This window comes from Giraffa tippelskirchi, chromosome 10, assembly GCF_054371585.1.
Source record: "Giraffa tippelskirchi isolate mGirTip1 chromosome 10, T2T-mGirTip1v1.2.pri, whole genome shotgun sequence".
Taxonomy (NCBI): Eukaryota; Metazoa; Chordata; class Mammalia; order Artiodactyla; family Giraffidae; genus Giraffa; species Giraffa tippelskirchi.
The window spans coordinates 55,854,823-55,880,968 of NC_137284.1; the positions used below are offsets into that span (position 1 = coordinate 55,854,823).

Here is a 26,146-nt window from a genome sequence, read left to right on the forward strand (position 1 = left end):
GAAAGTGAAGTCGAACAGTCATGTCTGACTCTTAGCGACCGCATGGACTGCAGCCCACCAGGCTCCTCTGTCCATGGGATTTTCCAGGCAAGAGTACTGGAGTGGGGTGCCATTGCCTTCTCCGTCTTAAGTGTCTAGATGAGACAAAGGAAAGATTACTTAATGAATGCTCTGTTTTAATATTTGAAAGTACATATGAGTTCCTTAGGGTTATTTCTAGATTTAAGAATGCCAAATAAAATTTAATTTAGAGTTATTTCTGTAAGTCTGTTTGGCAAGCTCTATTAAAGAAAGGTTTTTTTCATATTGGGATTTTTCTGATTTTCTAACCAAGTGAAATTTTAGAAAGCTGGATAAAGTCCCTAAAACCAAGAAAGCTGACTTTTAACCCTGAACTAGAAAATTTGTTCCCCTCTCTTCATAGTTAACTCAAAAACTTAGAGAAGTTAAAAAGAGAGAGAAAGACGAAAGACTTAGTTCCTTAAGAAGCTTTTGATAGTCATGGTTTTGTAGCCTCTGTCCTTACTGGAATCTTAATACCAGGAAGGGAGAAAAACCCTCACATCTTTTCTCAATGCTTTCGCCTTTCTTCTTGCTGCTAGCTACCTGAGGATTTTGTGTCGGCCACTGCAGTCTTGTAATTTAATTCACATTTCTCAGATCATATTCATTCTACATTTTTGGAACTCTCTGATACGGTTCTTTTGTGAATGTGGTTATAACAAAATCTCTTCTGCACCCAGATTCCTCCGCTTTATCTCACACCACATCAACAATCCTGTTGTGTTTCTGCTCGGGTGTTAATAGAAAACATTATATTGGCCCATGGGAATGCCTGTGCATTTTATAGATCACCTGAATAATTATTAAGTTCATAGATGTGTGTGTATATTTATGTAAAAACCATATATGTTTTAGTGCAAATACAAGTCTTATGTGACAGGAATTAGAAAAGGAGAAGCAAAGACTGAGATGCAAACAGGTTGTTACCCGGGATAATTGAGGGCACACACCCAGGGATGCACAACATACAGCAAGGAAGAAAATTGTTCCCTAAAAAGGATTAGGCTAAAACCTTGCATAGAAGCAGAACTGTGATCAGACCTCAGGTTTTTGAAATAGGCAAAAATAAAGCCTGTCTTATTTATTGTAGCCTGTTTCTGTTTTTAGATTCCTGATTCTCTACCTTCCATGCTGCTTTTTAGCAAACATAATCTAAAGCTTTGCTGCTCTAGCTTTATTTTTGGACTTTTTCAACCTAGAATGAAGTTCATAACTGAATTGTTTTCACCTGGACTTGTTTTCTGCAGTTCACAGAGAGCAGCACAGGATTTATCTCTAGCCAAGAAACATTGATAGTGCATCTGTTGTATGCAAGACCTAATATCAGCTCTGTAGGGAATTCAGAGAAGAGGAGAATGTGGCCTGTGTGGGTGTGTGGAGTTTTTTTTTTTTTGCTTGGTCAAATAAGAGTTTTTACAAATTATTAAAATTAATAAGTGAATGTATCAAAGTCAAATTACATGTAAATTAATTACAAAATTAATTTACATGTATTGGCAACAAACAATTAGAAAAGTAAATAAATTGAGAAAAAAGGAAAGGTTTCTGTTACACTGTTAGAGTGATCTGCATCCTACCTAATCACATAAACAGAGCCTAGAATAGACATTTTTACAATCAGCTCTGAATTTTCAGTTATGCAGAAATGTCCTTAGGAAAATATTCAAGCCATTTCCCCGAAAAAGATTGTGATGGTAAAGAATGTCCTGTGACTGTTTATGGAGCTTTAGTAAATTACCCTCTCATGGTTGATAGCTTTGGTTTCCAAGAAAATAGTGTATGTTCCATGATAAGCCATGTTTATGCTCAGTTGCTCAGTGTCCGGCTCTTTGTGACCCCATGGACTATAACCTTCTAGGCTCCTCTGACTATGGAATTTTCCAGACAAGAATACTAGAGTGGGTTGCAGTTTCCTTCTCCAGGGATTTATTATTTTTTTAATTAGTGCTCTAGGTGCATGGGTTTTGAATAGTCTGTCCTCAGTCTGATTTTCCCAATAAATAACCTTGTTTTTAGGGTGCAGTTTAACGGAATGCAGTGTTTGTCAGGAACGAATGTATTGGTTGGTGGAATTATCCAAATTTACTGATAAAATTGATTCATTTTTCTCCCTCCAGAATTTAGAAAACATTCAAAATTGTGCAATATTTAGGAGAAGATTCCATGGACAGAGGAGCATGGCAGGCTACAGTCCATGGGGTTGCAAAGAGTCAGGCATGACTGAGCAACTATCACTCAAGGAGAAAATCACAAAGTTTCTATCAAATGCCATGAATGACATGTCGATGTTTTTGGTATGTGGCTAAGAAATGACTTTTAAACATTCAATTCAAACTCCTCCAGAATTTCACAGTATTTTGAGATTTTTTTTTAATTGAAGTATAGTTGATTTACAATGTTGGGCTTATTTTAGGTGTACAGCAAAGTGGTTCAGTTATGCATACATATGTATCTATTTTTTTCAGATTCTTTTCCCTTATAGGTTATTACAAAATATTGAGTATTGTTCCCTGTGGTATACAGTAGGTCCTTGTTGCTTATCTATTTTATATATAGTAGTGTATATATGTTGATTCCAAACTCCTAATTTATCCCTCCCCCATTCCCTTTTGGTAACCATAAGTTTGCTTTCTATGTCTGTGACTCTATTTCTGTTTTGTATATAAATTCATTTGTATCAGTTTTTTTCCGTATTACACATGTAAGTGATATCATATGATATTTGTCTTTGTTTGGCTTGCTTCACTTAGTATGATAATCTCAAAGTCCATCTGTGTTGCTGCAAATGGCATTTCATTCTTTTTTATGGCTGAGGAGTATTCCATTGTATAAACATACCACATCTTCTTTATCTGTTCATCTGTTGATGGACATTTAGGTTGCTTGTATGTCTTGGCTATTGTAAATAGTGCTGCAGTGAACATTGGCATGTGTGTATCTTTTCAAATTACAGTTTTCTTCAGATATATGCCCAGGAGCTAGATTGTAGGATCATATGGTAACTCTATTTTTAGTTTTTTAAGGAACCTTCATACTTTTCCATAGTGGCTGTACCAATTTACATGCCCAGCAACAGTGTAGTAGGGTTCCGTTTTCTCAACATCCTCTCCAGCATTTATTATTTGTAGACTTTTGATGTTGGCCACTCTGACCGTTGTGAGGTGATACTTCATTGTAGTTTTGATTTGCATTTCCCTAATAACTAGTGATGTTGAGCATCTTTGCATGTGCCTTTTGGCCATCTATATGTTTCCTTTAGAGAAATGTCTATTTAGATCTTCTGCCCAGTTTTTGATTGGGGCATTTATTTGTTTTTTGATATTGAGTTGTATGAACTATTTGTATGTGGGTATTAGTCACTCAGTCATGTCCGACTCTTTGCGACCCTATGGACTGTAGCCTGCCAGGCTTCTCTGTCCATGGGATTCTCCAGGCAAGAATACTGGAGTGGGTTGCCATTCCCTTCTCCAGGGGATCTTCCCAATCCAGGGATCGAACCTGGGTCTCCCACTTTGCTGGCAGATTCTTTCCCGTCTTAGCCACCAGAGAAGCCCCCTGTTTGTATATGTTGGAGGTTAATCCCTTGTCATCATTTGAGAAAGTATTTTAAGTACATAACATTTCAGTGAATATGTGGGAATTAGGTAATGACTGACACCAGAGGAGAAGTATTAAGTCATAAAGTTTTTAGGGCTTATTAAAAAGTTAAGGGTTAGGTTTACTGAAATAACCCTGAACATTTGCAAACCAATCATAATGTGAACATTTCACTGTAAAGGTTTACAATAGAAAGAAATTGCTGTGGTTTCATGGAACTATTAGAATTGAAATTGAACCTCTTTTGGGGAAAATTTCAATCTTTTCTCTATCACTTTTCAAAATAAAATCAACTGTGTCCCCTCTTTAGACGTAAATATTTAATGATATTAATTCATTAGGTAAATGACATTGTATAGACTTATATGCATAAAGTAACCTTTTCTCTTAACCCGTTTCCTAATCTTTAAACAGTTTCCTTAATGTTTTCTCTTCTTTTTTCAGCTTTTTTTAAAAAAACTTTCTCTATTCCTTTTTTCTGGATTTTCCAGATGACACAGTGGTAAAGAACCCGCCTGCCAATGCAGGAGATGCAAGAGACATGGGTTCGATCCCTGGGTCAGGAAGGTCTCCTGGAATAGGAAATGTTACCCCACTCCAGTGTTCTTGCCTGGAAGATTCCATGGGCAGAGGGGCCTGATGGGCTACAGCCCATGGGGTGGCAAAGAGTTGGACACGACTGAGCATGTGGGTACACACACACACACACACACACACACACACACACCCCGCGCGCCCCCCCCCCCAACATCCCTTTTTCCATGTACTTGTTTTCTCCAGGTTTAATCTTCTTTGGTCTCATCTGTCTGTATGGCCCTACTTGTGTGAAGGTCGGACATCTGGCAGCCTTATGTCTGTGATAGCTCCACGTAGGTTGATATGAAGCAAGAGTTTCTGCACAGATGAGAAATACCACAAAGCCTATATGGTAAAGCCTGTGGTCAGTGGATGCCTGAGCTAATATTTCTCCACTCAGGAGAAAGTTCCTAGTTCTGCTTTGAACGTACCCTTTGACTCAGACCTCTGTTCACCCAGTGTTCTAATAAGCTGCCCAGCACAGGGATCGTTGAAGAATCTGTGGCATGACTGAGAAGGATGTGGTGGTGTTAGAAGGAAGCAGCACATTTACAGCTGTAAGCAGGAAAGCTTAATGGCAAAGAAAGGATGAACCAGCTCCATGAAGCAGAGGAGCTCACGAATATTGATTATTGAGATCACGAGGCAGTGGCCCTGTATACTTGCTGTTAAAGCCTGCTGGCTGTCACTGGTTCATAATTGACCCCATCATCAATTGAACATTAGTTTTTGTTTATTATGCGATATTTAAAATGTCATAGAAGTGCATAGTACTTTTTATAATTAAAAGCTTTTTTTTCATAAAGGCAGGCATTTCAAGGGATCAAGTTCTGTTTACTTGTAAATATGACCAAAGTAGATGTTAGTACCTAGTATTTTCATCGGTTTCTTTCCCATCTTTTCCTCCATGTCCACTGAGATGGTGTTTTTACAAAAGACTTTTGTCTTTTCTCTTTGAAGACAGACCCTTTATCTTAATCTCTACTAATGCTCTTCTGTGGTGTGGTTTGATATATACACCTCAGTGTCCCCTAATAAAGATATTCTTCATAGCAGTAGATAGCGAATCCTTCCTGTAAAACATGAGCATAATGATTAATTTTCCACAGCTTCACCCTCAGCCTCTCTTCTTACTTTTGTTACATGGCCTGGCTTCTTGTTTACTTGTGTATATTTGGTGACCCTATTCTTTTCCCCACACATCTCTCAAGCTTTCCCATCCATTTCCACTCTGCAGGAGTCCACAGAGGCGGTTTGAACTACTGTCATCAGCAGATCCTCCTAATATTTATTGATATAACAAGTGTTGAGGGCTGTTTTAGGGGCTAGGGAAACACAGGAGAACCAGTGAGTAGAATTCCAGGCTCTTGAGTAGTTTGTGTTCTAGTGGGGGAGGAAGACAAACAAATAAATAAATAATTTAGATGGTGAAGCAAGAACAGTGCAGTGTGATGGGGTGAGAGGGGCACCAACACAGAAGGGGATTCCAAGGAGGGCTCTGAGAAGGAGCTGCCTGAGGATCCAGCTAAGGCAGGAGAAGGAATCTTTCATTGCAGAGAACATGGCTGCTCACGTCGCTGCGTGCATCAGTACCTATTCGTCGACTGAATTAATGAAAGAATAAAGCGGAAGATTATCGTGTTAAGTTTCTTGGGTTTTATACAGAATAGTTTAGTGAACACCGTACATGCCCTTATCTACCAACTCTCTAGAAAGAAAGAACACATAGGCACTACTTAAATGAAGAAACTAAACTGAGACGTGGATTTTTGTCAGGGAACATTGAGTCATAGGGGAGGGGAGATTATCTAAGCCTTAAAATATGGAGTTGGGAAATTCACTAATTCTTACAATTTTTAATTTAATATTTGCTAGATGTGTAGCTGTGTGCTACGTGCTATGGAGGAGTAAAAAAAAAAAACAAAAACAAGAACATGAAGTTGATGTGAATTTGTTCCTCAAGGGCCTTCATAGGGGGAAAACGCCAGTACTATAAGGAGAGTTTTATGAGGCAGCATATGGTTAATGATTCAAAGGCTTAAATGATTCAAGTAAATGTTGGTTCTGAAAAAGGAGAGTCTTTTTGGGCTGGAGCTTGAGCATTCGCAAACACAGCTCCAGATTCTTGAGAGACTTGTTGAAATGAAGTCTGCTGCACAGAAGCAAAGTTCATATAACTCGATAGCTTTCCGATATTAAGGAGATAACTTTCTTTCCTGGCTTTTGTGAAGAGCAAACTACATACTATTTGTGTTTGAAGAACTTTTTGTAAGATTTTTGGATGAGCTTTTGTGTTGCAGAAAAAAAGTTCAGTGTCTTCCCATTGTCACTGAGAAGGATGAAGATGAGGATGGTTTGCAAATAGAGGCTGCCGGAGATGATTCCTTTAAACCAGTTAGGATGTAAAGGGAAAGCACTTTTCCCTGGGATTTCTTTTTTTTAATTTATTTTTAACTGGAGGATAATTGCTTTACAATGTTGTGTTGGTTTCTGCCGTACAACATTAATCAGCCACAAGTATACATATATCCCCTCCCCCTTGAACCCCCCTCCCACCCCACCCCCCATCCCACCTTTCTAGGTCGTCACAGAGCACAGGGCTGGGCTCCCTGTGCTGGAAAGCAACTGCCCATCAGCCATCTATTCTACACATGGCATTGCATATATTTCAATGCTACTCTCTCCCTGAGATTACTGATAAGTGTGCACTAGTGCTGGGCGGGCGCTATAGAAATATTTGACATTGTTGTTGTCTCTTCTTGTCCTTTGATTTCTTAATTAAGTGAATATCTATGAGGTCAGATGTCATGCCTGACTTTTTCGATTTGTTGCCTAATGTATTTCTTGGTTGTGTCCTAATCTACTTTTTTGCCCTTTTGCAATTCTGTTTTCTGAGGAGGAAATAACTTTGAACAAGGGTGAGCTGTGGATCAGTCTCTCTCCTGTAGGGGTCGCTACGAGAGTGGCAGTTTGGGATCTTGGCTAGTCCCCCAGCACTGTGTGGCATGACTTGACACAATTAGCCTAAGGATTGTGAGATCTGGTTTGTGTTGATATTTTGCTTTTGAGGGTCGTATGAGCTGTAACTCCCATCAAGAATTCTGCAGGCTCATTACTATGTATTTTATCACTTTGGTTCCGTAAATGCATTTTTTGCATTTACGTAAATGCATTTTTTGCATTTACGTAAATGCATTTTTTTGCATTTACGTAAATGCATTTTTTGCATTTACGTAAATGCATTTTTTGCATTTACGTAAATGCATTTGGTTCCTATGCATTTTTTTGTTTTTAACCTCTCATATTTGGTGCATGGTTGTTTTAGAGTTCTCATCATGCCCCATTTGCATATGAGAAATCTATGCACATAGATACATTAAACGTTTTAGTGGCTTTTGCAGCACAAATGCAACTGATGGCAGCCTAAACTTGGCCTTCTCTAGGTAGGACCTCAGATCACTGTTTAATGGGTTTGTTACTCAAGACACTTGCTTGGCTTGTCCCAGTGCTTTTAAAAAATTGAATCGAGCATGATGAGGTACATCCCCTTGATTAAATGTTTTTCCTCCTATGCAATCACCATTATCTGTTTGGCTCCCATTCTGTATTCTTTTGAGGCAGCCCTGCATTGCAAATCAATACCTTTCTGGAGACTGTGTGTTGTGAATTGCCTGGGCAGAATATGCACGGTTACTTTGGCTGCAATGCTGCTGCAGAGCCCGGGTTACTCTGTCTTCCTGGGAACTCCACAGGCAAGTCCATCGTGTTTAGAGGAAAAAAAAAGAGATTCTTTTGGGGAAAAAAAAAAAATTAAAGTGTTAAAGCTATTGACCCTGAATGTGAGCATGTCCCTTGTGTTCTTCTGAACCATTTTTGGTCTTATTCCATTGAGATTAGCTTCTCTAGGTATTTCTGGGTGTTTTTTTTTTTTTTTCTTTCCCCTGCTTTTGCTTCCCCCTTTCTTGGTTGTAGTACAGCCGTACCATTTCAGCTTGCTAGTGCAGAAAGATGTGAATTCAGTTGCTGTATGAGCCTGGCCTGGTGCAAGCACATTGCTAGAGACATGCTAAAGAGTTCCAGGTGATTCGAGCCTGAGAGAGACAACAGCAAAACGGTAAGACGGAGCATGCTTAAAATTAGAGCAGGGGGTTTAATTTGGAGCATCTCAGCAAGTCTGAATCCTGACTCACTCATTTACAACTTGAAAAGGATTCATTTTGTGCATGTCATTTTACTCACTCCCTTCTATTTAACTGCCAAAACCCATCACAGATTGATCAAAGGGCTATTTAAACTAAAGATCTGACAGGAGGTTACCTACGGCAGAGTCTCTTGAGGTTTCCGAGGCTACTGCTTGTACTTTGTAAACACCAGAAGCAGCGATAAGATGAGGAAAAGGTTTGCGACTGTGCTTCTTTGCCGGAGCTGAATGTTATTTCTTGTGAAACTCGTCTTATTTATTATAGCTTAAAGAGATCTTACGGATTGTTTTGCCCGGCTATGCTTGGCTGAATGCCCTCTGAGTCGAGCCGGTGAAGGACGGGAGACCACTTTTCTCATTTGGATAAACTGATGTCCATGAATTAGCTGGAATGGCTCTGAGTGCAATAAACATCTCTAATATATTAGGGATCTAGTGCTTCCTCCCTGCTCCTCCCCCCTCCCTTTTGGAGCACGGAAATGCACCTGCTTTAAGTGTTTGCTGCCTGGCAGAGGTCAGTGTGCTAGTATTTTGCATCTTTCCACCTGGAGTGGTTGTGCTTTCATGTACAGAAGTGGTCATCCTTCATGCAGTTCTGCTTGAAGTGCTGGCTCTAAGAGTGGACTGTTAGCATTTTGGATGCTAATGGAGAACTCCTGCAGGCATGAAGGTCCGGGCAGCAGAGAGGCGCCTCCAAAATGATGCCTACCTGCTTGGGGAGAAGATAACAGCTGAGAGATAGACATGTAATAAACCTTGATCTCTGCAGAGGTCGAATTCCTATTTCCGTTTGTTAATGGGCACCTTGTCTTAGGGGTGGGGGTGGTTGAAGTTGAAAGACATGTTTTAATATTGTTCAAAGTGAGACTACTACATTACATGGTTCTGGTGATTTTATAAGGTTCCAACTATTGTATAGGTACTGAATGTTAAGGATGTCAGCATTTGAATTTTTTGGCTTTAAAAATGTTTTGCTTATGTATACTTGAACTGAGTACTTCATGTAAAATGTAAATGATGATGATAGTGAATATTAGTTGAGAAAATCATCAGTAACTTGGTGTGGCATGTTGGTCATAAGCCAGTTGTATGTAATTTTGTGACATAAGTATTTCTAACAAAGAACACTTGATTACTTGATAGGCTAGTTGAGAGAATTAGTGATAATGTTTGAGTTCACCAGAATTTTTTTAAGGGGGACCTTAAATATTCTTCTGTATTCACTCTACTATTTATTGTAAAGGTTGGACATTAATTTTTGGCAAGGAATATTTGGATTTTCTTCCAAAGAGAGTTAAAATTTTCTGTTATTTTGACCATTTATTTTTTCCTAAAATATGGAGATGAACTTACAAGCTATCTTTTCTATACTTTAGTTGTTCCTTTAAAAAAAAAACACTTTTTTTTTCTACTCAGAACATGATATGCCCTGTGTCTGCTGTTTCTTTTCCTGAGAGTGATATCTTTAGTTATTTTTATTTTACCTTCACTTTTTGTAAGCTATGAGGTTTATTTTTTTCGACCTGTGGCAGGAGTTGTACGTTTGCAAAAAGTAAGTAATTTTTTAAAAGGAGAATAGTAGAACAGTTAATAAGACATTGATTTTACTATCAGTTTTTTTATTCCTCATTCTGCAAACATTTATCAGCCATTCACTCTGTAAGGCATCGTAAGATGTGCTGTGAAGCAAGTAAAGATAAAATAGATGTACTCCCTTCCCTGAAGGAGCTTAGGGATCGTAGCTTTGGTATTTTTCTCAGGAATATGCCCCATTATACTTTCTCATGAATAAGTAAATTTGATGCTTTTTATATTTTCCTACTTAGGAGAATCTGTCCTCTATTTATATCTTTTAATCATTTATTTATTAAACAAACATTTATGAAGAGTCCCCTGAGTAACAGTGTAACTGCTGTGTAAGACAGAGCTAGTCCCTGTCCTCAGAAAACTTACAATCTACTCCTTAAAATAGTTCAAGGAGACATTTTTAAATTTTTTCATTTTGGGCAATTGTGAAACACACACTATATGCTTTGATTTTTTCCATTTTAAAAATTGTGGTAAAAAATATATGTAACACAAAATTTTCCATTTTAACCATTTTTAGGTATGTAATTTATTGGCCCAAGTACATTCCCCATGTTTTGCTACCATCATTGCTGTCCACGTGCAGAACTTTTCATCATCCCTAATAGATATTCCATGTTCATTAACTCCCCATTCTCCGTCTCCCTAGCCTTTGGTAATCTCTAGTCTACGTCTGTGTCTATGAATTTGCCTTTTCTTGGTATGCCATATCATATCAAGTAGAATCATATAGTATTTGTCCTTTTGTGTTTAGTTTATTTCACCCAATGTGTTTTCAGGGTTCATCCATGTTGTACCATATATCAAAATTTCATTCCTTTTAATATATGCTGTAATTTTTTTTTTAATATGGAAAAGACAGCAGTCCCTCCCTCCCCATATAATTTCACTAAAGCAAGTTCCCATGTGGACTTCTGTGGACATCTAATAAATATGGATGATTTAGAAATACTGAAAAGCCTAGGGGAAAGTGTAAGGAATGAGGAATAGAAATGCACTGATCTAAGGAATGATCTTATTCCTTAGATGATCAAAATGATCAAAATTCATTTGGATTATTTACATGGCCTGGTAGTTGAGCATGGTAATTGGGCTAGTTAGATTTTCATGTCAATTTTTTGCTTATAGAAAGCAACTGTCATCTGAAATATTCAATGGAAGGCTGGACTGTGGCTTTTGTCATTGTGAACATTCAGATTTTACCTACTCTGCTTCTAGTCTGTTACATTAACTTTATAAGCAAAGATTGATCATGTTGAGGTCCTCTTGCAGAACCAGAGACTCTTAGAACTGGGAGATACTTCAGCAATCAATCATGTTAACCAGTGACTCATCTTCACTTCATTTGGCCAATTGGAGGGTGAGACTCCACTCAGTCTCCTGATGCCCACTGCAAGTCTTCTCTCACTCCCCAATGCTGTTTTCAGTGGACACTCAATCCCCAAATCACAGATATCCTCTGAGTTAGAGGGGAATGAGAGAGGGTATAAGATTCATGCCCTATTAAGCAGGTTTCCATTGGATGAGGTAAGCCTGGCTTCATCAGTGTAGCATTCTCCTTCTCCTTTCTTCCTGATGCTGCTATTAAATCTAAATGACTTTCTCATAGATCTCTTTTAGAAAGCTGAGTTAAGGCTCTAGAGCCTCTGTTTATCTACCATTGACCAATATGATGATTCTTAGATGGGTTCAATCAACACTTGATATCCATGCCTTTAGCATACTCTTCAGGAAACACAGGGCTTCCCTGGTGGCTCAGATAGTAAAGAATCTGCCTGCAATGTGGGAGACTTGTGTTTGATCCCTGGGTCAGGAAAATCCCTGGAGAGAGGAATGGCAACCCACTCCAGTATCCTTGCCTGGAGAATCCAGTGGACAGAGGCTACAGCCCATAGAGTCGCAAAGAGTCAGACACGATTGAGCAACTAACACTTGCACTTCAGGAAACACAAACATATATGGGAAGAGGAAGATTCTACATGCCAGAGTCTAATGCCTGAGCCTTCCCATCTTCCCCATCAGTCTGTCCTTCTTAATAAATCTTTTGCTTTCTACCCCTACCCACATACACCCTAATACTTTGATTTTGAGCCTCGACTTTTGATATGAGGCTCAACTTTTGATAAGATTGAGAGCCAGATCAGTCAAAAGCATGTTATATTTACATGGTGGAAGTGATGAGGTGGCAAGGATGGGTCACAAAACCTCAAAGCACAGAGCAATTACTTTACTCAGTTCTAAAAGTACTTTTCTTTTGTATCAGGAGAAGAAAGAATGAGAGAAGTGTTGCAGGTCAGACCTATGCTTTCCTTATTTCTCTCAGGATCTAAGTCCCAAGGGACATGTAAGGAAGACAATCCAGTGGTCAAGAGCTTGGGCTTCATAGCCAAAGTCCTGAAATAATTCCCGTTTCCTGTGCATGCTCTGTGTGGTCTTGGACATGTTATTTAACTCTTGTGTATCTCAATTTAATCATCTGTGAAACTGGGATGATAATAGTACCTCTTGGGGTTGTTGTAGAGATTAATTGAGAAACTACTTATGAAAATTTTCAAATAGTATCTCATTTAATAAGAGTTTAATAATAGCCATCATCCCAGGTGGCTCAGTGGTAAAGAATCTGCCTACTAATGCGAGACGCAAGAGACACATGTTCAATCCCTGTGTCAGGAAGATCCCCTGGAGGAGGAAATGGCAACCCACTCCAGTATTCTTGCCTGGAGAATCCCATGGACAGAGGAGCCTGGCGGGCTACAGTCCACAGGGTCACAAAGAGTCAGACATGACTGAGCACACACGATAGCCTTCATCATCATTGTCACGGTCATCTAGAAATCCTTAATCTCCATCTCTCATTTCTATCAACTTATATCAAACTTTGCCCAAGATCCTTCTCCAGTTTGCTAGTTTATTGAGCATATGTGACAGTTTCTTAATATTATTGGGTTTGAGTATAAAAGGAGAATAAAAGAAAGAATTCTTCAGTATTCTAGTTACCACCTGGCAGGTTTGGGAAGGATTATATGGTCTGTAGACTTCCTCTTTGGCCCAACTGATACAAATTTGCTCCAGTGGCTTATCCCACAGCTAAATGAGATCTTGCTAAAAATACAAAGCTGACAGTGAAATGTTCCTGGAAGCACTGGGGCTTGTTTTCAGGTGGCAGCCAAACAGCGGGGCATGTGTATCCCACTGTTCTGCTCTATTCACCTTGAATATCTCAGTTAGGATTCATTATTGAATTCTGTCAGTCACGGGAAAGGTTTACAGAACCAGTCCTCATGAAAGCAGTCAGGACTTTATTATTAATGGATTGCTGTCAAATTTATTATCGTCGAAATTTTAGTTCTTTACAAAAGATGGGCCAGCTGTTAAAGCTCCATTGAGAGATACTTCCATTTTCTGCCCAGAGGTTCATTGTTCCCTGTATTTCTCTCCATGAGCTCTGTGTGGTTAGTGACCCATATATGATTCTCTGAAAATTTTAAGAGCTTCAGAAGTCAATCCTATATTGAGTGATGCCCTATATATTTCTGAACTCTTTGGTGGGGTTTGCATCTAGATTTATTTTATTAGAATAAAACCATTAAACTTCTAAACTTTCTAGCATCACTCTCGACATTGATCACTGTTATTTCCCAAGCATTAATAATACATTTAGATGTTATTAAAAAAAAATGGTTATTATAGGTGAGGAGATAGAAGTTGTGTTTATTTATATAGCCATCTGTTTGAGAGTAAGAAGAGAGTACACAATTTTATTTCTCCTTCAGGGAAGGAATTTAAACATATTTATAATCTTTATTTTTAAATGCTGTTCATATGGTTACCAGGGGAAAGAAATTCAGGTCCTGATGGATCAGTGAGTACCTACAGTAGTGTCTTGTTTCAGCTTTATATTTTTAATGTTATTTTACCTTCTGGATGCTTTATCTTACATGAGGGATAGAATAGTGAGCTACAGATATTTGAAAGGTTTAAACATGAAGGAAGAACTAGGCTAGTTTAGTACAAAGAAGCTGTGGGTGGTGCAGTGAAGCTAGGAACAGAAAACAGAATTCAGAAGGCATTGAGACTCTTGTTTGCACAGCCTTTGAGACACATGACAGTTTCTCTTGTCCTCATGATGTTAAAAAAAACAAACAAAAAAACCCCCTCAAATGCTAAGCATATGTGTTCAGAAAGCAGTCTGGACCATGTTATTGATTTTAAACATCTATGAATCTGAGTTCAGCCTGATCTCTTTATTGGTTGTTAGTGCTTCTGATATGACCAACCTTTTAAAATTGCCCCAGTATTAGTCAGCTCCCCTTCCTGGGTTATTTTGTACCTCTGCACAGTATGGGATCCTTTGAAAACACAGCCTGATTTTCTCCTTCTCAGGTAGGACCCCAAACAAAACCTAATAAAAAGAAAAGCTATATTTAAACCTGTAAATTCTATGAGAGAGGCGAGGAAAAGTCCCTATTTGCAGGAACAGACTGTTTTCTAGAGTAAGAGCTGTAAGGGAATAGTGTCTTGATGAAGAAACTAATTAGCCATGCCGTGTGAGCCGCTTTCTGTAGCTCAAGTCTTCTGTTGTGTCGAGGATGGGTATTCTAGTTCCCCACCACAGCTGTGGGAATTCTGTGGGTTAGAATAGGCTTTTGCCTTGTGGAATCTCAGTAAAGCCACTCCTGCTTTGTGCATGCTGATTCTCATTTCATGTGCCCACTTCTGAGCCCTCTGGCTCTAGATGGGAGGGGGGAAGCAATATGGATGTCGATGCTAACATTTCACCTGCCAACACCCTATGTTCATTTGGCTTATGATATGACCGTGACACCCATGACTCTCTTTTTTTCCATGATGGAATTTTTTAAAAGATTTGTTTATTATTTTGATGGCTTTGGTGGATCTTTGTCGCTGCACGCAGGCTTTCTCTAGTTGCAGCAATCAGAGGTCACTCTTCACAGCGGTGTGCAGGGTTCTTGCCCTGGCTTCTCTTGTGGCAGAGCACAAGCTCTAGGAGAGCGGACTTCGGTTGCTGTGGCTCATGGGCTCCAGAGCTCTGGCTCAGTCGTTGTGGCACCGGGACTCAGTGCCCTGTGGCATGTGGGATCTTCCCAGAGCAGAGATCAAACCTGTGTCTCTCGCATCGCGAGGCAGATTCTTAACCACTGGACCACCGGGGAAGCCCTTGACGGAATTTTAACCAGCATATAATTAGAGTTGTCAAGTGGGAAGCAGAAAATTCACACATCATCTCCTTTCCCCCTCTGGACTTTTTGGAGATATTTAGTAAGTTTTTACTGGAAATAGTTAGGAAAGAGGCCCAGACTTGCAGAGAATTGCCCGTCCTTCTGTTTGGGAGTAAGGGTTCCAGTCCTTTGTCTAGACTTGGGCAGGAAATGAACAGTTATGCCTCATAGGCAAAGGGCTTTTTTTCTTTTTAACCTGTTTTATAGTACATGGCACTCTTCACATATGTAAGTGCCTTTTAAAATTTCATTTCTGGATCCTGAAGTGACTTCCTTTGAATCCTTTTTTTTTTCTTTTCAAAGCTACCACATAAACTCTGGTAGATAAAGAATAAAGTGAAATTCTGGATTCACTTCTCCTTAGAATACTTATGTGGTCACTTTTTCATAGATAATAGTGGCCCGGAGCAAAACAGTGGCTTCTGTGTTAGAAACACATAACTCCGTAAGTTTCTACGCAGGAAGTAATGTTACTTGTGTTATTATAACCTATGTGTAGTCTTTCTCTATTCCTCACATGCTCCAATCCCATTGCTTTTTAAAAATTCATGTATATATTGGGTGTATCTTATTGGAGAATTTGTCTTCAAAGTTCAAAATTATATAAAAGAATTAGCTGAAATTACCATGATATTTGTTGGGAAGCTTGAGCAAAAATGCTACCCAAGGAATAGTGAAATGAGTATCATTAATTTTGTAGCCAAAGACTGAAACAGATTTTGCCTCTTAAACGCTTGACTTCTTTCACAATCTCAGTTCTTTATTTGACCGTGGCAGCAGACTTTATTATTATTCTATGGGTTAGAGCATTGCACCTCAGACTCTAATGTCCACACAAATCCCCTGGGTGTCTTGTTAAAATGCATGTTCTGACTCGGGAGGACTGAGGTAATGGCGGGGCCCGTGATCCTGGGTGATGCTGTACTGCTGGTCTGAGGGCATCCAGGGGTAAAGACTATTCCGGATGAAATCCTGATCACCCAAAATAACCACACCCCAAAACACAGGTAATAACTAACAGCAGAGAGGGCATTTTAACCCTTACTGTGAGTGTTCATTAAACTTCATGTTAAATTTGTCCTTATGAAATCGTGGAATTTTAACCAGCATATAATATTGGATGTCAAGTGAGAGACAGAAAATTTCACATGTCTTCTTTCTTCCTTTGACCTTTTGGGGCTAGTTAGTTTTTCGTGTAGAAATAGTATAAAATAAAGAACCTGGAGGTCAGTAAATACATGCCTCTGTCTATGCCAGCCTTTAAGCAAACTCTTACGTCTAAATCAAGTGTATAATTATACCAGAAGGGAAAGCAACTAAATAAAATCATTTTAGTAATGCATATTAAAGCTTAAACTCCTGGGAGAACTACCTACATATTTCATAACAGAATCAGGAAAACCGCGGTGGAGTCTCTTGGTGATAAGCCCTGAAGCCCAGGAAGGATGTAACGAGACTACAGTCACTGAAGCGGCATAAAGGAATGTGGTGTCCTCAAGAGTTCTCCATTCAGCTGTGTCCATTAGCTGAGAGATTCAGGACTGAAGGAAATTAGGTCAGACCCCAAAGAAACTGGTCAGTAGAAAAATAAGCATTTTAAAGTTAAATTCCAGGAACAGTCAGAATTCTGGCGAGTGGGAACGGCTGGTGAAGCCTTTTCATTGACTGGGAAAGAACTGGTCTCAGAAGGTACCTCACTGTACTGTATGGAGTTTCTTTGGACTCATTTTTGAATGGCCTATGTTTAGTTAAAAGGGAAGGCTTAAACTAAGGAAAAAGGAAACCATAAGGAAAACAATGCATCTCTGAATAAATATTATCAGAGTACCCATTTCCTGCTGTCTTCTGAGCTCTGAGAATATGGAAGATGTGGTTTCTCTGCTCAGGTGTTTGCAGTCTGGTTGTGGAAATAAAAATACACGAGCAACAGAGCAAGACAAACTCCTCCTCCCACCCCAGCAGATAAACGAAATGCATGAAAACAAATTCCATAGTCGCTTATATGAAAACACATTAGACTGCATGTATTTAAGTGACAGATTATGAGGTTCAGTCTAAAAATGGTGTCGTTCTTACCGCGGGCATTTTTGGTTGCGGCAGTGATAGTGCCGTAGGGACATGACTAGCATTCAGTAGACAGAACTGGGGTCACCAGTGTCCCACAGTGACCGCTGCCGTGTGCTGCTTGCTCATGACCAACCCCTCAGCCAAAAGGCCCAGGACGCCGGCCCTGAGCCAATGCCAGGACTGTAGAGTTAAGGAAGATCCACGGAGGCTGGAGCTCTCAGGAGAGGAGTTCATGATGTGAACCTGACTGCCTCCTCTCTAAATCCTAAAATCCCAAGAGACAGAAAAGGTAAAATGAAGCACAAACAAGTGAATTTATGTGTCTGGTCTTACCTTTCTAGTTGTTCTATTTAAAATCATTTGCCAGCAGTGAACAGTAATAGTAATTTATAGCAAAGGGGAAAAAGTGGAAATGTTAACAGATTTTGTTTTCTTGGGCTGAAAAGCCACTGTGGACAGTGACTGCAGCCATGAAATTAAAAGATGCTTGCTCTTTGGAAGGAAAGCTATGACAAACCTAGACAGTGTATCAAAAAGCAGAAGCATCACTTTGCCGACAATTATCCATATTGTCAAACCTACGGTTTTTCTAGGAGTCAGGTACAGATGTGAGAGTTGGACCATAAAGCACGCTGAGTGCCAGAGAATTGATGGTGCTGGAATTTGAACTATGGTGCTTGAGAAGACTCTTGAGAGTCCCTTGGACTGCAAGAAGATCAAACCAGTCAATCCTAATGGAAATCAACCCCGAATATTTATTAGAAGGACTGATGCTAAAGCTCTAATACTTTGGCCACCTGATGTGAAGAGCCGACTCATTGGAGAAGACCCTGATGCTGGGAAAGATTGAAGGTGGGAGGAGAAGCGGGGGGTGACAGAGGATGAGATGGTTGAATGGCATCACCAGCTCAATGGACATGAGTTTGAGCAAACTTTGGGGTATAGTGAAGGACAGGGAAGACTGGTGTGCTGCAGTCCATGGGGTCACAGAGGGTCACAGAGTCAGATATGACTGAGCGACTGAACAAAAACAGCCACAACCAGCAGGAAGTTGCTGCCTGGGGTTTGTAATAGAACAGTTGAACTGTCAAAGGCCTGAAGAGTTGTTTGCTCTGGCTGTGTCATTTTACAGATGAGAAGACTGAGACCCAGGGAATTGAAGTGATTTGTTCTGAGACACTTGTTGTTTAGCTGCAAAGTCCTGTCCGAGTCTTTGCAACCCCACGGACTGGAGCCAGCCAGGCTCCTCTGTCCATGGGACTTCCCAGGCAAAATTACTGGAGTGGGTTGTCCTTTCCTTCTCCGGGGGATCTTCCCAACTTGAGGATCGAACCTGAGTCTTCTGCAGTGACAGGCAAATTCTTTACCACTGAGCCACCAGGGAAGCCCTCTGGGTCACTTAGTTCCTGCAGTAATATGGGTGGCATGCTTGCCTATATATTTGCTAGTGTTCTAAAGGTGATTTTAGGCAAGATGTTGGTTCTGATAAAATAAAGTTGTAAGTGAAAGGACTCTCATGCATATATCCCGTTATATACATACAGATAGTGCATTCTGGTTTGTTTGTTTTTTTTCCATTGTTCCATGTAGTCATTCACACTGCCATTTCTATACACACTCATACATACAGATGAGAAAAGAGAAGGCTACAACCAAAGAGAGGACAGCATGCTTTTAGATCTTGCAGGTTTAGGTTAGAGATGAAAGCAACTGTTAAGAATTATGATTCTAGTGGCATTAGAAATTTCTCCTATACTCTTCCCTCTTCATTCCCCACTCACCAGTTCTTTACAGTGGATGAAGCTTTTTATCCTATAATACTTAACGTTCAGATAATCCAGGGAGAGGTGATACTCTGATTTTAAGTGTTCAAAGACTTGTGAATGACTGAGGATTGCTTCTTAATTGGGAGCAGATTTTGAGAGAAGATACTGAGTAAGACAAATTCATCAGGCCCTCATTGGATAACAGATGAGGGGAAAACAAATGTAAGAGGTTGTTTCCGTGTCAAGAGTTTTGCTGCTTTCAGTTTTGCATTGAATCTGGCATGGATATTCCTTTCATGAATGTCAGAAGATCATGATGGAAGCCAGTTCTTTTTCTGGTGTTTACCTTCATGAAGAGTGTGGAGTGAAGATGTAGAGATCACCCTCTGAACCCAGTAAAATGCCGCTCATCAGAAAATGGTTGATTCAAAGGGACCGTTTTCGGCCCCAATGAATTCGCTTGCAGTGAGTGCCAACCTTAACAGAATTAAGTTGTGCTGTTTCAAATCCACTGCTGTGAGTTTGGGAGACAGTTGTCTGGATTTTACATAGCTCCAAGCTAAAATTGTAGGTCAAACTGTGACTTTTGGAGCCTCCAACACTGTTTGAAGTGCTAACAATTTTTACTGAGTTTTGAGTCTGTGAGCTTATATACAGACCCCTCTTAATGATGAGTGAACCGAAGTAATGGAGTCCGATGAACGTCTAAATGTGTGGGTGTGTCTCTAACCATATTTGAAATTCTGGGTTCTGTAGAATTTACTAGAAAAAAGAAAGGAACAGAAGTTTATTTTGGTATTTGTGATGATTTCTTCTTTTTTTCTGTTTTCAAGTACCATCAGACGTCCCTGCTTATGTAAATTTTGTCACTTCAGTTTCTAAGTGGATCAAGGAAGTGTGAAAAAATGCCGTCATAGAGAAAACGTATTCTGTTTCCTGGTAACATTGGGCTGTCTGTTGTTGTCAGGCAGTACTGCTGGTGTAGCTGTTTACTGTGATTGGGTTGGTCCACGGCTTGGAGTAAGAGAAAGTCTATGGCTTGGTGTGCTCTGTGCTGAGGGCACTAGCAAATTGTGTGTAAAGGACAGTGAAAGCTGATGGTGAATATCATGTCTAAGAGTCTTCTGTGCCTGGAACATCCACAGCTAGTGCCCACATCATTAAAAATATATGTAGTTAATGTAATTTTGAAAACCAATTTGTCTCAATCTATTTAAGTACCGAGTACTGCCTTAATTAAATTCCCTTAATTTCAAATACTTAGTGTGACAGATTATCTTAACATATTTCAAATACTTTTTAAACAAAGAAAACATGCACAGATATTCTTGCACATTGTATTACCACACTTATGCTCATCCTATTTTAAAACACCAATACTGAGTTTAATTAATTTCATATTATTTCTATATTTCTTTTTCTGCCTTCCTAGGAATATGGGTCTACTTATTTAGATTCCTTTTAAGGGTTTCAGTAATAATGTTTTTGAATCTTCTTGGGATTGTGTAATCTTTTCTGTTGTTGTAGTTTAGTTGCTAAGTCCGACTCTTTTGCAACCCAACGGACTGTATGTAGCCCACGAGGCTCCTCTGTGCATGGGATTTCCCAGGCAAGAATAAGTGGGTTGCCATTGCCTTCTCCAGGGAATCTTCCCAAACCAGGGACTGAACCCATATCTCCGGCTTTGGCAGGCAGATTCTTTACCACTGAGCCACCAGGGTAGCCCATTGTGTAATCGTTACAAATCCACAATTAAAACAATGCCTTCTCAGAATAGCTGGGGTTACAGGATCTGGAGTTGTAGACTGTTAAGTTCAGTCACTCAGTTGTGTCCGACTCTTTGCGACCCCATGGACTGCAGCACGCCAGGCTTCCCTGTCCATCACCAACTGCTGGAGCGTACTCAAACTCATGTTTGACTGTTGTGGTCCACAAAAATATTGCTTGATTTTTTCCAGAGCGATTCAGATCTGAGTCATTGGTTAGCACTTGAGTTGAATTTTCTGTTTAAGGGTTAAATTTCACTTAGTTTTAAAAATTTAACTTATTTCCAAAAAATGCCCTCCACAATGACGTCACATTTCTTTACAATCTGGTCTCTCTCCGCTAAATGTATTCTTTGTAAAACATTGCTTAGGCAACATCACATACCCTTTAGTTTATTACTGTGTTATATTGACCTGGTCTGTTACTGAAACATCTATGTTGCTGTTCTTTGTGGACTTGGGCTGTATAGACCCTCTTTCCACAAGCCTTGAGCAATCATTCCTGTGTTGGGTACAGCTCCTGCTTTTTCTGGTACTACTTGGCTTACTCACAGTTCCACATGTGAAAACCAACTATGTATCCTGTTATATCCATCCTTCCTTACAACTGCCATTTGTCCTTTAATATTGACTTTTCTCTCTCAAAATCAGAATGAACTCAGGGTCTTTCAATAACTCACTTGTTCCATTTAACCATAATTTTATTTTCTCTTTGATGCTCAATTATGTAATCACAGCTTGACCAGTAGGAATCCCTATATCCAGATTCCTTTGTCCTTCTAACATCATCCCTGACATTTTTGAAAGGATCTTAATTTTCTGGTAACAGCTGTATATTTCACAGCTGTTTTGTGCTTCCTGCCGTGTGACCTGGAATCAGGTTGCTTCCAAGGATTCCTCTTTCTTCACAGTGGAAAATTGGAACATAGACCAGAATCTGGGCACTGGGGTTGCACATGAAAGTTAACAGTGGATCAAAGGGCTACTGTTCAGTGGTTGAAAAAAAAAAATGTGCCTTTTTGAGGTTATGGGTTCCTGCTGATTTTTTTTTTTCCAGTTTGACATATCATGCTTGTATCCTCTGCTTGTCTTATGAGATTCTGTCACCAAGATTTTCTACTGTACCAACCACAAGCATTTTGTTGTGAGAAGAAAGACAGATTCTATTTGGGGGCGCAAATGTAGCCCACACGCTTTCTGGGTGACTCAATTGTAAAGAATCTGCCGGCCAATGCAGAAGACAGAGGAGATGTGGGTTCTATCCCTGGTTCGGGAAGATCCCCTGGAGAAGGAAATGGCAACCCAGTCCAGTCTTCTTGCCTGAAAAATCACATGGACAGAGGAGCCTGGCTGTCTACAGTCCATGGGATTGCAAAGAATCGAATACAACTGAGCAGCAAAGCACGCACACACGGTGTTCATTTAGATCGCTGACAGGCTGATGGAAGGATTCAAGTGAAGACTTGGGCACTGGAGAGTAGCACCAGTGTATAATCTGTCTTCTAGAACCCTCTTTTACTGCTAGGACTCTTGTCAGCTCACACTTTTCTTCACTTACCATGTGCACTTTAATAATTTAATTATATGGTGGTGGTGGTTTAGTTGCTAAGTCGTTTCCTACTCTTGCGACCCCATGGACTGAAGTCCGCCAGGCTCCTCTCTCCATGGAATTCTCCAGGCAAGAATACTGGAGTGGGTTTCTATTTCCTTCTCCAGGGCATCTTGCCAACCCAGGGATGGAAGCCAGGTTTCCTGCATTGCTGGTGGATTCTTTACCAACTGAGTCACCAGGAAAGCCAGCAATTGCAGCTAAGGGGAATGAGCGCCACTCTTAATTCACCTTATCTGGCTCCTTATCCCCCTCCCTGATGAGCTAATGAGGTCAGTGAGGCTACTTCCCCGTATCCTTCTGAAGGGCCTGGATTCTGCTCTCTGTTGTTCTGTGGTTAACAGAGATGGCCAGATCAAGTTTAAGTTGTTTGTCCTAAATACTGGAAACTTGAAACTTTTCCAGAACAGTCACTTTGCCCTGTGTGGAAAACTGAAGTATGGGTTACTCTCCCTGGATGAAGATTCCTGCACAAAGCGGGCCTGATCCTGGTGTTAGGCATACAATCCCCAATGAAGGGGACAGAGGCATAAATTGTCTATTAATTTCGTTATGTGGAGAATTTGTTCATGGGTTTTATATTTCTGATGGAGTTGATGTCATGCAGAAAGCTCCCAATAATATGGTCATTTATGGATAGCAGTCCTAAGAAATGTTGCTTCTCGCTCTTGGATCTGATACAGTGTATCAGGTACAGAAAGTGGAACCTGCAACATGTTCCCAAGAACATTCTGCTCAAATATCCGAGTGCTTCAGGCAATTTCACTAAAGCGAGTTTATTAGTTTTCTGTTGGTGTGTAAGGCATTACCACGTACTTACTAGCTTATTGTCTCACAGTTTCTGTAGTTTAAAAGTCCAGGCACAGCATAGCTGATTTTTCTTCTCTAGGTCTCACTGGGCTGAAGTCAAGGTGTTGGCCATGGTTGTGCATCTCACCAGGGGCTTGGGATCGACTTACAAGCTCACTAGTTGTTGGCAGGACTCATTTGCTTGTGGTTGCAGGACAGTGGTCCCCATTTGTTCCAGTTGTCAGTCAGTAACTACTGTCAGCCCTTAGAAACCACCCTCTATTCTGTGCCCTGTGGCCCCCATAGGTAGTCATAGTGTGAAATGTTGATTTTTTTCCAGGCTAGCCAGATCATATCTCTGCCTTTCTCTTCTGAAGCCAACTAGAGAAAATGCTCTGCTTTTAAAGGGCTCACCTGAGTAGGTCAGGCCCAACAGGCTACTCTCCCATTTGTCATATCACATAAAGGAACCGTGGTGTGATAGCTCATCGTAGTCACTCTCTAAGGGAAGGGAATTATTCAAAGGCTCCCCTCATAGCTCAGTCAGTAAAGAATCTGCCTGCAATGCAGGAGACCCGGGTTCGATTCCTGGGTCGGGAAGATCCCCTGGAGAAGGAAATGGCAACCCGCTCCAGTATTCTTGCCTGGAGAATCCCATGGACAGAGGAGCCTGGTGGGCTACAGTCCATGGGGTCGCAAGAGTCAGACACGACTTAGCGACTAAAGAGAGAGAGAGAGAGGTGAGTTGGGTGTAGTAGAATTCTGCTTATCACAATGAGCTTGTAGTTTAAAAATACTTTTACTGATAGCACTTTATGAATATATATGTATATTTATTATTTGTGTGTCAAGATTGCTGTTTTCTTTTTTTGGTTTGTTTTTGACAGTAGATCTTGAATAATAAATATTGCAGAACTTCAGCCCTTTCAGCAAGAGAGCATGAAGACTGATAATTTGGATTAATCTTCTTAAATCTGGTGGATTAATTAAACAGAGACTTGTGCTTTACCGTGGGCCAGGTACTGAGCGAGTAAGGAAAGGGTTAAGTGATATATACACCACCCTTGCCTGCATGGAAATGCATCAGAAGATGCTGAGGCTCCCGTGTGTTCTTCTGATGAGCTGCCTGGAAAATATGACACTCTGCATACCACCACAGAATATTGATATATTTCTAAATTATCATATGAATTAGAAACTGACTAGCAAGAAATATGGTTGTGAATGTAGTAAGTAAAATAACATCCAAGGCATGTATTTGAACAAGTATACTGTTTCCCAGAAGTTTGTTTTGCATTAGTAGTTGTTTTTCTACTTGTATTTAGTCCTTTGCTAGTAGACAGCAAAAATGATAAACATGAAATATTTAAGAATGTTTGTGGGAAATATTTTAATTTTAGAAAATTTTGTTGAAATACTTTTTCCTCTTAAAAATTAGAATTGGGCTGCCTTTTTTGTCTTCATGGCTTCAGAGAACCTGGTTTTCCACAGGTGTACAGTTTACACTGATGTTTGCAATTATCATGGGTGTCTATTTAGTAGGATGCTACCTGACTGAAAACATGTTAATGTAGGGCTCTTAATATAAGGCATGAAGGAGATAAGGCTTTAATCACAGTAGATTCTGTAACAGTTTCTCTTAAAGAGTTATCAAAATTTCCAATCCAATGTACCTGTATCTCTTAAATTTAACAAAAAAACGTGTGAATATTAGTTTTCCCAGAGTTGGAGGCAGGAAGCGAATGAAAGGTTTATATGAGTTTATCTGACATGAGTTTATATGAGTTTATCATAAACTGGCTAAGAAGTAAGTTCATTCCTTTTTAGCTTTGACGGTGCCCTTATAGTTCTTCTTTCCTCTGCCAACATGTTGAAGTGACATTTGTCATTTTACCTTCTCTCCTGCTATGGTGTGCTGGTGTTATGTGTGCTAAAATGTTATATTTTTATAGTAAAATTTCCCCGTACATTTACAGGAGTTTTTCCCCGTGTATTTCCTCATGAATATGGCAAAAAAACTTTTTTGATAAAGTCGAATTTACTAAGGTAGTTCAAAGACCTTGAATAAAAAATAGAATGTGGAGTTAAGTACAGTGCTGTGTTAACTCCATATTCTCTTTGGCAAAATTAAGAGTTTCCATGGGGTTTATACTTCCTGGTGCTACTTTCAGGGATAGGGTTGGAGTTCAAACGTGGTCATCATTTTCCCATTATCATTGTATCAATACAACCCCCATTTGTACCTGTTTATATTATCATTTTACACACATTTATCACCTTGCTTGATACATATATGTAAATCTTCTTTTAAGAAATTCAGTGTTTTATGGCTGAAACACAGAGATTAACTTCTTTCTGAAAGTATCACAGTGAATTGAAAGACCCATGAGTTGGTTGGTCCCTTTGTTTTGTTTTACTTTTCTCAAGCATACTTTATAGTTTCTGTGTACAGATTTGCACATATTTTGTCAGATGTATCACTAAATATTTTATATTGCTTGAAACTGTTATAAATGGTGTTATTTTTAATTTAAATTTCTGATTGTTGTTAGTATCTGAAAATACAAATGATTTTTGTATATTGGTCTTATATCTTGCACCCTTGATAAACTTGTTAATTCTAGTGTTTCTGCTTTTTTCTTGGTAGATTTCATTCAACATAGATGATAATGTCTTCTGTGAATAAAGTTGGTCTTATTTCTTCCTTTTCAATGTGGATGTTTTTTTATTTCTTTTTTCTTACCTTGTGGCATTGTCTGGAGCTTGTAATACAATGCTGAGTCAACATGATGAGAGTGGACATCCTGTTCTTGGGAGAAAGGCATTCAGTTTAGCCGTTACTGTTGGTTTAGAATCTAGAACTCCTTAACTGAGTGCCTGTGACT

The 26,146-nt window shown here is 39.7% G+C and overlaps 1 protein-coding gene and 1 long non-coding RNA gene across 6 annotated transcripts in view; one reads left to right on the plus strand and one right to left on the minus strand.

Moving 5' to 3' along the window:
- The window catches only part of CDK14 (cyclin dependent kinase 14), a 642,291-nt gene that overhangs the window by 114,547 nt on the left and 501,598 nt on the right, over window positions 1–26,146 (plus strand). The gene's annotated exons all lie outside the window — the stretch shown is intronic.
- On the minus strand, window positions 17,267–26,103 carry LOC145522598 (uncharacterized). Its single transcript, XR_014066050.1, has 2 exons — window positions 26,005–26,103; window positions 17,267–17,596 (listed from the first exon to the last, which is right to left on the minus strand). It is a non-coding gene; the product is annotated as an uncharacterized LOC145522598 (long non-coding RNA).